Source organism: Dendrobates tinctorius, unplaced genomic scaffold (assembly GCF_039654945.1).
Source record: "Dendrobates tinctorius isolate UK_male_01 unplaced genomic scaffold, ASM3965494v1 ptg000036l, whole genome shotgun sequence".
In the NCBI taxonomy this organism is placed as follows: domain Eukaryota; kingdom Metazoa; phylum Chordata; class Amphibia; order Anura; family Dendrobatidae; genus Dendrobates; species Dendrobates tinctorius.
Window position 1 is genome coordinate 21735166 of NW_027361704.1, and position 13577 is coordinate 21748742.

The following is a 13577-nucleotide window of genomic DNA, read 5'->3' on the forward strand; positions in this document are numbered from 1 at the left end:
TAAGAATAATGTAACCATATGAATAAAGACTGATATAGATCCGTATTCACTTACAGTGAGTATTGTAGCACAGCCAGATAGGACAGGGTTAAACCCAAACTCTGCAGGCTCTGATTATTAGCACCTGGCTGGTCTGCATATAATCGGGCTAGGTACTCACATTAGTCAATCTGCTTGGGAAAAGCTGACCAGAGTGGGTGATAGTGGAGCTGAAGAGAGACTGCACAGGCTGTGTGCACCAAACTGCAAGTATCACTGGTTACTGTGGACAATAGCTGTTTTGTTTGACCGAACTGAGACTAGCTCAGCTGTGCCTGAGTAGCCAGGGTATATATTGTGTAGTCAGCCCCTGGATAAGGCTAGGGATTTATGCTTATGGTTTTGTTTTTTTGGTCCTGTACAACCTGTGGAAAAAATGTCACATTATTCCACAAGAAACCTGTGCCTGTGTGCAGAGCCACCATAAGAGCATTACTGCCCTTACTAGTGTATGGGGCATGGTGAGCAGAAGCAAAGAGGGGGGCGGTGTACTTCTTCTTACTGGGCTCCAAGGGCAGGATTCGGCCAGGTCAGTAACGGAACACATGTCCGAGGACACACAATAAGTTAAAATCTATGCACAGCTATAGCTTTCTGCACGGCAATAGTTTAAAGCTGCCAGTCAATCAGAGGCCGGCAGCTGATGTCAGCATGTTATGTCATTGCCATGCACTGGCGCATCAAATGAATGAGGAAGAGGATGCTGCTTGACCGCGGCCAGGTAAAAAGAATCTTTTATTCTACTGAAAGCTGCCATATGGGGGCTGGGATAGTAGAGCATGTGGGGCCCAGGATGTGGGAGAGTATTACTGTAGGGGTTAATTAAGGGATATTATTAATGCTGTGATGTATTTTATTTTTGAGGATCCTGTTTTCAGTGTGGGATGTTATGTTACTGTGCAGTGCGACACTGTTGATTTTACTTTTTTCATCTGGCGTAGTGTAGAAGTTGGGGAATGTGCTATGGAAGTGATCAGCTATTGAGCACTGTGTGCTTATTTTCTGCAGAGACGAGTCCTGGCTGGAAGAAGTGATGTCAGTCTGCACTGGATGAAGAAGAAAAAGAGAAGTTGAAGGACTTCAAAAACAAATTTCACTGAGTCAGTGTATTGCATACAACATACAGAGCTCCTGTTTATAATGTCACTGCTGATCACCATTACCTGCACACCAACACTATATACAGAGCTCCTGTGTATAATGTCACTGGTGATCAGTGTATTACTTGTACACTGTATACTATATTCAGAGCCCCTGTGCATAATGTCACTAGTGATCCCTGTTTTAACTGTACACTTACACTATACACTGCATACTATGTATAGAGTTCCTGTGTATAATGGTAATATTAGTATTGTGTTTTTTTTTTTTTAATTAATGATGAGTTTTGTAGTATTCGGTCACTGTGGTCTGGTCATGGTGTGGCGATATTTATCCCTTGTATGTAATATTATTCGGACATTACAGTGCCTTGTGAAAGTACTCAGCCCCCTGGAACTTTTCCCACATATCATGCTTAAAACATAAAGATACCAAATATACATTTTTGGTGAAGAATCAACAACAAGTGGGACACAATGGTGAAATTGAATGAAATTTATTGGTTATTTTAAATTTTTGGGGAAATTCAAAAACTGAAAAGTGGGGCGTGCAATATTATTAGGCCCCTTTACTTTCAGTGCAGCAAACTCACTCCAGAAGTTCATTGTGGATCCCTGAATGATCCAATGTTCTCCTAAAATGATTAATGATGATAAATATAATCCACCTGTGTGTAAACAAGTCTCCGTATAAATGCACCTGCTCTGTGATAATCTCAGGGTTCTGTTTGAAGCACAGAGAGCATCATGAAGACCAAGAAACACAACAGGCAGGTCTGTGATACTATTGTGGAGGAGTTTAAAGCTGGATTTGGATACAAAATGATTTCCAAAACGTTAAACATCCCAAGGAGCACTGTGCAAGCGATCATATTGAAATGGAAGGAGTATCATACCACTGCAAATCCACTAAGACCCGGCTATCCCTCTAAACTTTCATCTCAAACAAGGAGAAGACTGATCAGAGATGCAGCCAAGAGTCCCATGATCACTCTGGATGAACTGCAGAGATCTACAGCGGAGGTGGGACAGTCTGTCCATAGGACAACAATCAGTCGTACACTGCACAAATCTAGCCTTTATGGAGTGGCAAGAAGAGAGCCATTTCTCAAAGATATCCATAAAAAGTGTCATTTAAAGTTGGCAACAAGCCACCTGGGAGACACACCAAACATGTGGAAGAAGGTGCTCTGGTCAGATGAAACCAAAATTGAACATTTTGGCATAAAGGCAACACAGCTCATCACCATGAACACACCATCCTAACCGTCAAACATGGTGGTGGCAGCATCATGGCTTGTGGTGGTAGCATCATGGTTTGGGCCTGCTTTTCTTCAGCAGGGACAGGGAAGATGGTTAAATTTGATGGGAAGATGGATGGAGCCAAATACAGGACCATTCTTGAAGAAAACCTGTTGGGAGTCTGAAAAGACCTGAGACTGTGACGGAGATTTGTCTTCCAACAAGACAATGATCCCAAACATGAAGCAAAATCTACAATGGAAAGGTTTACAAATAAACGTATCCAGGTGTTAGAATGTCAAAATCGAGACCTGAAAACAATCGAGAATCTATGGAAAGAGCTGAAAACTACTGTTCACAAACGATCTCCATCAAAGCTCACTGAGCGCAAGCTGTTTGCCAAGGAAGAATGGGCAAGAATTTCAGTCTCTCGATGTACCAAAACTGATACAGACATACCCCAAGCAACTTGCAGCTGTAATCGCAGCAAAAGGTGGCGCAACAATGTATTAAGTTAAAGGGGCCGAATAATATTGCACGCCCCACTTTTCAGTTTCTGAATCTTAACAAAAAATTGAAATAACCAATAACTTTCGTTCAACTTCACAATTGTGTCCCACTTGTTGTTGATTCTTCACCAAAAATTTACATTTGGTATCTTTATGTTTTGAAGCATGATATGTGGGAAAAGGTTGAAAAGTTCCAGGGGGCCGAATACTTTCGCAAGGCACTGTATGTGGTTCGGCTATTGTAATACAGTACTTGTTCCTTTTATGTGGTATTCGGTCACTACGTGGTTTAGTCATAGTGTGATGGTATTTGTCCTTTGAATGTGGTATTATTAGTAATTTTAAAAAATGTTTGACACATACTTACAGAAAAATAAATAAAACGTACCTAAAAAGATTATTAGGTATTTTAAGAAATGTTTAATAGTTTAGAGTAGGGTCCGGCCACAACAGTTTACCTTGCTGTTTGTGGTGGCGGCTTAAAAAAATCTTTTGGCCAAAACAAAAGCTGCTGGCTATGAATGTGATATGGTGTTAGATGGTAACTGTTATAAGGTATGTCTCCACGGGGCATGCTGGCAGCACTTTGGGCAAAGCGGAAACATGATCTGCCCAAAGTGCCGCCCCCCCTTTGTATGCGACTTGATACCGCATGTGTTCATTGAACATATGCAGAATCACCGCATCGTATCCATAGACAGGGTTATTTACAGTCATATGTTAAAGTTTGGGCACCCCTATTAATGTTAACCTTTTTTCTTTATAACAATTTTGGTTTTTGCAACAGCTATTTCAGTTTCATATATCTAATAACTGATGGACTCAGTTATATTTCTGGATTCAAATGAGGTTTATTGTACAGAAAATGTGCAATCTGCATTTTAACAAAATTTGACTGGTGCAAAAGTATGGGCACCTCAACATAAAAGTGACATTAATATTTCGTAGATCCTCCTTTTGCAAAAATAACAGCCTCTAGTCGCTTCCTGTAGCTATTAATGAGTTTCTGGATGAAGGTATCTGTGACCATTCCTGTTTACAAAACAATTCCAGTTAAGTTTGATGGTCGCCGAGCATGGACAGCCCGCTTCAAATCATCCCACAGATGTTCAATGATATTCAGGTCTGGGGACTGGGATGGCCATTCCAGAACATTGTAATTGTTCCTCTGCATGAATGCCTGAGTAGATTTGGAGCGGTGTTTTGGATCATTGTCTTGCTGAAATATCCATCCCTTGCGTAACTTCAACTTTGTCACTGATTCTTGCACATTATTGTCAAGAATCTGCTGATACTGAGTTGAATCCATGCGACCCTCAACTTTAACAAGATTCCCAGTGTCAGCATTGGCCACACAGCCCCAAAGCATGATGGAACCTCCACCAAATTTTACTGTGGGTAGCAAGTGTTTTCTTGGAATGCTGTGTTTTTTAGCCTCCATGCATAATGCCTTTTTGTATAACCAAACAACTCAATCTTTGTTTCATCAGTCCACAGGACCTTCTTCCAAAATGTAACTGGCTTGTCCAAATGTGCTTTTGCATACCTCAGGTTTGTGGCGTGCTTGCAGAAACGGCTTCTTTTGCATCACTCTCCCATACAGCTTCTCCTTGTGCAAAGTGGCTGTATTGTTGACCGATGCACAGTGACACCATCTGCAGCAAGATGATGCTGCAGGTCTTTGGAGGTGGTCTGTGGATTGTCCTTGACTGTTCTCACCATTCTTGTTCTCTGCCTTTCTGATATTTTTCTTGGCCTGCCACTTCTGGGCTTAACAAGAACTGTACCTGTGTTCTTCCATTTCCTTACTATGTTCCTCACAGTGGAAACTGACAGGTTAAATCTCTGAGACAACTTTTTGTATCCTTCCCCTGAAAAGCTATGTTGAATAATCTTTGTTTTCAGATCATTTGAGAGTTGTTTTGAGGAGCCCATGATGCCACTCTTCATAGGAGAATCAAATAGGAGAACTACTTGCAAGTGGCCACCTTAAATACCTTTTCATGATTTGATACACCTGGCTATGAAGTTCAAAGCTCAATGAGGTTACAAAACCAATTTAGTGCTTCAGGAAGTCAGTAAAAAGTAGTTAGGAGTGTTCAAATCAAGAAAATGATAAGGGTGCCCATACTTTTGCACTGGTCAAATTTTGTTTAAATGCAGATTGCACATTTTCTGTTAGAACAATAAACCTCATTTGAATCCAGAAATATAACTGAGTCCATCAGTTATTAGATATATGAAACTGAAATAGCTGTTGCAAAAAACAAAATTGTTATAAAGAAAAAAGGTTAACATTAATAGGGGTGCCCAAACTTTAACACATGACTGTATCTTGCGGAGACGGAGTGTCGCCATAAGATAAATAGACATGCTGCGTTCAGGAAAGACGCACTGCATGTCCAGATACACAGGGCCGCCGGATGCAGCCCTGCACGCATAGTGGAGACGGGATTTCATAAAATCCCCTCCAATATGCTGTAACATTTGGATGCTGCAGCTGTACGCAGCGTCCAATCCACAGCAGATAGTGAATGTTTCCGGACCATGGAAACATACCCTAAAAGTGTGAATGGTGAGGACATGATGCAGAAGTGGAGTTTTTCCAAGACTAGACAGTGGGACTGTGTATAATGTCACTGGTGATCCCTGTATTACCTGTATACTTACACTACTGTATATACAGAGCTCTTTGGTATAATGGCCCTTATGGTAATATTAGTAATGTGTTTTTTTAAATTAATGATCAGTATTGTAGTATCTGGTCACTATGTGGTCTGGTCATGGTGTGGTGGTATTTATCCCTTGTATGTAATATTATTTGGTCATTATATTGTGATAATATGTGGTCCAGCCATGGTATGACAGAATTTGTTCCTTGTATGTGGTATTAGTCATTTTTAAAAATGTACCTAAAGAGCATTGAATATTTTAAGAAATGTTTAATAGAGTAGGGCCCGATCAAAAGAGTCTTCCTTGTGGTGGGGCTTAAAAAATCGATGGCTGTATGTGATCTGGTGTTCGATGGGTACTACTAATGTGTGATTGGTGAGGACGTGATGCAGAAGTGGAGTTTTTCCAAGACTGGGCAGGGGACTGTAGAATATGGGGCTCCAAAATTCCTGGTGACAGCCCTGCCTGTGTGAATGCTACCTAATGTCTGATAGTAAGAAATCCTTCATTGTGTGGGTTTATATAATAGTATTTATGCACTCATAGAAATATAGATCTATATCGCTTAAAGTATCCTCTAAAGAAAGCAGCACTATACAAAACTGACACTGCAAACGAGAGCAAGCTTCAGAGTATCGACCCAGTATCCTCCATATATACATGGCCCATCCTCTGTCACACTGGAGGGATGAGACCCATAGATGGGTGTCTGTCAATTTGGTAGACGGCACTAAATTATAATACATATAATGGGTGAGAGATACAGACAACCATCTGGATACTAACTAGCAGTCTGCCACGAATGGCACCCATTTCTTCTTATACCAGAAACAGACTGGATAGATTCAATGTATTTGCAGTTTCCATCTGCTATGTGGCCATTGCCCTTTGTTCACATAGGTCCCTGTTCAAACAAGGTGGCTCTTCTTCCTATACTATTATTTATTACTCCCATACCATCTTTTTTATATACTAGATATATCTGTAATTCTGCTTATTTTGCCTATATTTTACTATTGAGAAACCAGAGCAATCTTCAAATTATCTACAAGCTTATACAGCCTGTGCGGGAGTGTGAGCATTCCCCACTCCAATATGGCAGGTACATATAACTGAGTGCAGTAGACATGCACAGATTGAGGGCAGCTCCCTGATCTAATATGGCGCCACACAACTTGATGGAGAGAAGAGAGCTTGTGCAAATCAGTCAGTGCCGGGGTGTACACTGACAGCTTGGGGCCCCTGTGCAAAAAAAATGTTTGGGCCCCTCTATGTTTATGGCAACCAAGCTACAGATATTTGTCTCCTCTCAATATGAATATTACTGTCCCCTATTACATCATGCCCTCTTATGTACAGCACCATCCCTTACATATCGTAATCTCGTTATTTAGAGCATCCTGTTTTATTATAGTATCCACTCTTGTTATGTAAAAACTGAAGTGATTGCTGATGGAAGTTGGTAAAGCTACTTTTCTGATAGCAAAGTATGATTAACTGGTGAGATGCTGCACCATCAGCAGTCATGTTATATCTAACAAGAGATGACACTGTAGTAAAGAAAGCGCTGTGAGTAACAAAAATAACAAGAAAGCAATATGTAAAGAACGGTGCTATATATAAGATGACATAATACTTTGTAATAATGGGACAATAATGTACATAAAAACAGAGGACGCAACATAATAGGGGACTGTCCCATACATAACTAAAGAGGATGGTACGTAATCAGGGATGCCCCTTCCTGGGATAATGTCCCCCATACTGGGACCATTCCTGGGATAGTGTGCCCCTTCCTGGGATAATGTCCCCCATACTGGGACCATTCCTGGGATAGTGTGCCCCTTCCTGGGATAATGTCCCCCATACTGGGACCATTCCTGGGATAGTGTGCCCCTTCCTGGGATAATGTCCCCCATACTGGGACCATTCCTGGGATAGTGTGCCCCTTCCTGGGATAATGTGTTCTGTTCTCCAATGCATAAAAAAATACTACTCGTCTTCCCCCTATGCTGCCTGGTGTTCGCTTCTACAGCCGCTGCAGTTGACTTCAGCATCCTCGCCATGGTGCATGATGTCGATGCCATGTGTCACCAGTCACGGGCACGCCGACGTCAGCTACCAGTCTCTGATAGGCCACTGGCATGTATTGCAGCTCAGGGAGCCAGCGGGTCCCCTGCACCACAAAACATTTCAGCAGAATGTGGCTCCAAGGACTTGCATCCAGCTGATATAGTCGTTGGTGTTGGCGTGCCCCCTCCACCTCTAGGCCCCTGGTGTAGTGAGTAGCTGGGATCACTGACATCACATCTGAGCCTAGAGCACATTCTATGTATATTACTACCGTCAGCAGTTATATGAGCAATCATTAATTATAACACTTGTGTTATCACATTATCTCTATCAAGCAATTAAGGTTTTAATATTATATGCACAATACCTGTGAACTGGCACAGGATGAAAATCAATTATTGTTATATGCTTAATGACTCATGAGGAGATTGATATTATTGCACTGTATACATATGCAGGGCCAGCGTCAGCTCTTGGGTAAATGTCAGGGCCCTGAGCAGGCTGGGGGGCCCACTCACCATTGGGGACACCAGCACGCTATGGGGACCGGTGCCAGCACCCACAAGTTGGTTCCCCTGCTTGCTTAGGGCCCAAGTACTAGCAATACTTACCTCTCCCTGTTCTTCCGCTGCAGTGTCTTCCACATCTTCTCACTCTGGGATGTTTCAGGTCAGATGGTGCGATGATGTGACTAGTGTGCTCCCTCTTCTCTGAACAGTCACAGTGCAAAAAGCCGGACGACTGCAATGCTGAGGAGTCTGGAGCAGAGCAGCGGCCAGCGAGGAGAGGTGAGCATTTCATTTTTTTTACGCTTGGCGCAATATATTGGACTCATATATACTGGAGCATTGTATGGGGCCCATCATATACTGGAGCATTATATGGGGCCCACGATCCTGTATGGAGAGCTATGTGGAACCCATAATACTGGAGCCCAACACCGGAACTGCTGCAACCCACCAACCTACTGTCTCCTTCCCCACCATCCTGTAGCATGTAAGCCCGACAGGGCAGGGTCCTCTCCCCTCTGTATCAGTCTGTCATTGTTAGTTTACTGTAAGTGATATCTGTAATTTGTATGTAACCCCTTCTCATGTACAGCACCATGGAATCAATGGTGCTATATAAATAAATAATAGTGTATAGAGGACTAAACTGTCCGGTTTCTGAGCTAAATAGTTATTACTCATGTAATGTAAGAAGTAAGTGAAATCTTTGGCATTGTTCTATACCTATATTTCTCTGCCGTATCTGTGCATCATGTATCGTGGTATGTCTTAAAGGGACCCACTGAGACCATTTCCCCAGGGCCCATGAAAACCTGGAGCCGGCCCTGTACATATCAACTATTCTTTCCTGATGTATATTGATTGATCACTGATTATAGAGTGTAACCTATATGTACTGTGCTTATACTCTGTGAATGTTGATGGCTTGAGAAAGGTTCACAGTTTTGAAAAGTTGAAATATCGCGCATATCTGGGTGAATAAAGACCACAGTTTATTTCACGATCTCATGCCTGGAGTGCTGCTATATTTTTATATTTTTTTGCCATGTATCTACATCAATCTATATTCATATGGTTACATTTCTATATGAAAAACAGCTGCATACATGTGTCCATATATATCAGTGTATAATACACAGACTTGATTATTCTGACACAAGCATCCTGGCTGAATGTGGCATGTAATACAGGTGTGTACTATATCTTGACCAAATGTGTAACTTTCCATGACCCTAACTGGATTCCCATGGAGTCCTGTAAATCTTTTTATTCGGCTTTACAGTACACTGCATTATATACTGATTCTGGGTTACACAATGATTTTGGCCATGGCACAGGTTGTGCAGCATAAAATCATTGTAAGCTGCTGCTACATGACATAGCAGCAGAAATAAAGTGATTAGGGTCACAATACATGCCCTGGGTACCACGACAAGCAGATTGAAAAAAAAAATCAGAACTTGTCCCACCACTGCAGGGGTCGCAATGTGACCCTCCTCACCTGTATCAGAGGCATGAAGAGAAGTTTGGCAGCTTGATCTATGTTGTAACTAAACATCATTTTGCTTCAGCATATGTTTATGGGATAACGTTCCTGCCATGCACGTCAATGTCAGTTGCTATCTCCACGCTGCAACACACTTGGATGCACATACACCTGACGTGGGGGTCCCCCTCCAGTATGGACCCGGTTGCACCCTCTGTAATTGCAATCATTACACCCATGAGTAACAGAGGACATGTGACAGTGCTATCACCATTGTGGTGTGAGGTGTAGTGATCGGTGCTGAACTGCCACAGATGGAAGCACAGGATCACTACTCAGTCAGTTTCAGTGCTGGAATGAATGATAGTATCTGCCCCAGCACTAATCTTAAAAGCCAATGATTGTGTAGTGCGTGGGAAGAGGGCAGCGCTGGATGAGAGTTTAGGGAAAAAAAGCAGAGCAATTTGCCTAGTGTGGGGAGCAGCATGTAATCAAACTCCGTGCAGGCAATAAAGTGAAATTCAGGGTGTCATAAATTCAATAGAGGTGAAACTAGCTTTATTAATAAATTAGAATGTTATTTTTTCAGGCTGGCAGTATATCTCGGGCTGCGGCTGGCAGTATATCTCGGGCTGCGGCTGGCAGTATATCTCGGGCTGCGGCTGGCAGTATATCTCGGGCTGCGGCTGGCAGTATATCTCGGGCTGCGGCTGGCAGTATATCTCGGGCTGCGGCTGGCAGTATATCTCGGGCTGCGGCTGGCAGTATATCTCGGGCTGCGGCTGGCAGTATATCTCGGGCTGCGGCTGGCAGTATATCTCGGGCTGCGGCTGGCAGTATATCTCGGGCTGCGGCTGGCAGTATATCTCGGGCTGCGGCTGGCAGTATATCTCGGGCTGCGGCTGGCAGTATATCTCGGGCTGCGGCTGGCAGTATATCTCGGGCTGCGGCTGGCAGTATATCTCGGGCTGCGGCTGGCAGTATATCTCGGGCTGCGGCTGGCAGTATATCTCGGGCTGCGGCTGGCAGTATATCTCGGGCTGCGGCTGGCAGTATATCTCGGGCTGCGGCTGGCAGTATATCTCGGGCTGCGGCTGGCAGTATATCTCGGGCTGCGGCTGGCAGTATATCTCGGGCTGCGGCTGGCAGTATATCTCGGGCTGCGGCTGGCAGTATATCTCGGGCTGCGGCTGGCAGTATATCTCGGGCTGCGGCTGGCAGTATATCTCGGGCTGCGGCTGGCAGTATATCTCGGGCTGCGGCTGGCAGTATATCTCGGGCTGCGGCTGGCAGTATATCTCGGGCTGCGGCTGGCAGTATATCTCGGGCTGCGGCTGGCAGTATATCTCGGGCTGCGGCTGGCAGTATATCTCGGGCTGCGGCTGGCAGTATATCTCGGGCTGCGGCTGGCAGTATATCTCGGGCTGCGGCTGGCAGTATATCTCGGGCTGCGGCTGGCAGTATATCTCGGGCTGCGGCTGGCAGTATATCTCGGGCTGCGGCTGGCAGTATATCTCGGGCTGCGGCTGGCAGTATATCTCGGGCTGCGGCTGGCAGTATATCTCGGGCTGCGGCTGGCAGTATATCTCGGGCTGCGGCTGGCAGTATATCTCGGGCTGCGGCTGGCAGTATATCTCGGGCTGCGGCTGGCAGTATATCTCGGGCTGCGGCTGGCAGTATATCTCGGGCTGCGGCTGGCAGTATATCTCGGGCTGCGGCTGGCAGTATATCTCGGGCTGCGGCTGGCAGTATATCTCGGGCTGCGGCTGGCAGTATATCTCGGGCTGCGGCTGGCAGTATATCTCGGGCTGCGGCTGGCAGTATATCTCGGGCTGCGGCTGGCAGTATATCTCGGGCTGCGGCTGGCAGTATATCTCGGGCTGCGGCTGGCAGTATATCTCGGGCTGCGGCTGGCAGTATATCTCGGGCTGCGGCTGGCAGTATATCTCGGGCTGCGGCTGGCAGTATATCTCGGGCTGCGGCTGGCAGTATATCTCGGGCTGCGGCTGGCAGTATATCTCGGGCTGCGGCTGGCAGTATATCTCGGGCTGCGGCTGGCAGTATATCTCGGGCTGCGGCTGGCAGTATATCTCGGGCTGCGGCTGGCAGTATATCTCGGGCTGCGGCTGGCAGTATATCTCGGGCTGCGGCTGGCAGTATATCTCGGGCTGCGGCTGGCAGTATATCTCGGGCTGCGGCTGGCAGTATATCTCGGGCTGCGGCTGGCAGTATATCTCGGGCTGCGGCTGGCAGTATATCTCGGGCTGCGGCTGGCAGTATATCTCGGGCTGCGGCTGGCAGTATATCTCGGGCTGCGGCTGGCAGTATATCTCGGGCTGCGGCTGGCAGTATATCTCGGGCTGCGGCTGGCAGTATATCTCGGGCTGCGGCTGGCAGTATATCTCGGGCTGCGGCTGGCAGTATATCTCGGGCTGCGGCTGGCAGTATATCTCGGGCTGCGGCTGGCAGTATATCTCGGGCTGCGGCTGGCAGTATATCTCGGGCTGCGGCTGGCAGTATATCTCGGGCTGCGGCTGGCAGTATATCTCGGGCTGCGGCTGGCAGTATATCTCGGGCTGCGGCTGGCAGTATATCTCGGGCTGCGGCTGGCAGTATATCTCGGGCTGCGGCTGGCAGTATATCTCGGGCTGCGGCTGGCAGTATATCTCGGGCTGCGGCTGGCAGTATATCTCGGGCTGCGGCTGGCAGTATATCTCGGGCTGCGGCTGGCAGTATATCTCGGGCTGCGGCTGGCAGTATATCTCGGGCTGCGGCTGGCAGTATATCTCGGGCTGCGGCTGGCAGTATATCTCGGGCTGCGGCTGGCAGTATATCTCGGGCTGCGGCTGGCAGTATATCTCGGGCTGCGGCTGGCAGTATATCTCGGGCTGCGGCTGGCAGTATATCTCGGGCTGCGGCTGGCAGTATATCTCGGGCTGCGGCTGGCAGTATATCTCGGGCTGCGGCTGGCAGTATATCTCGGGCTGCGGCTGGCAGTATATCTCGGGCTGCGGCTGGCAGTATATCTCGGGCTGCGGCTGGCAGTATATCTCGGGCTGCGGCTGGCAGTATATCTCGGGCTGCGGCTGGCAGTATATCTCGGGCTGCGGCTGGCAGTATATCTCGGGCTGCGGCTGGCAGTATATCTCGGGCTGCGGCTGGCAGTATATCTCGGGCTGCGGCTGGCAGTATATCTCGGGCTGCGGCTGGCAGTATATCTCGGGCTGCGGCTGGCAGTATATCTCGGGCTGCGGCTGGCAGTATATCTCGGGCTGCGGCTGGCAGTATATCTCGGGCTGCGGCTGGCAGTATATCTCGGGCTGCGGCTGGCAGTATATCTCGGGCTGCGGCTGGCAGTATATCTCGGGCTGCGGCTGGCAGTATATCTCGGGCTGCGGCTGGCAGTATATCTCGGGCTGCGGCTGGCAGTATATCTCGGGCTGCGGCTGGCAGTATATCTCGGGCTGCGGCTGGCAGTATATCTCGGGCTGCGGCTGGCAGTATATCTCGGGCTGCGGCTGGCAGTATATCTCGGGCTGCGGCTGGCAGTATATCTCGGGCTGCGGCTGGCAGTATATCTCGGGCTGCGGCTGGCAGTATATCTCGGGCTGCGGCTGGCAGTATATCTCGGGCTGCGGCTGGCAGTATATCTCGGGCTGCGGCTGGCAGTATATCTCGGGCTGCGGCTGGCAGTATATCTCGGGCTGCGGCTGGCAGTATATCTCGGGCTGCGGCTGGCAGTATATCTCGGGCTGCGGCTGGCAGTATATCTCGGGCTGCGGCTGGCAGTATATCTCGGGCTGCGGCTGGCAGTATATCTCGGGCTGCGGCTGGCAGTATATCTCGGGCTGCGGCTGGCAGTATATCTCGGGCTGCGGCTGGCAGTATATCTCGGGCTGCGGCTGGCAGTATATCTCGGGCTGCGGCTGGCAGTATATCTCGGGCT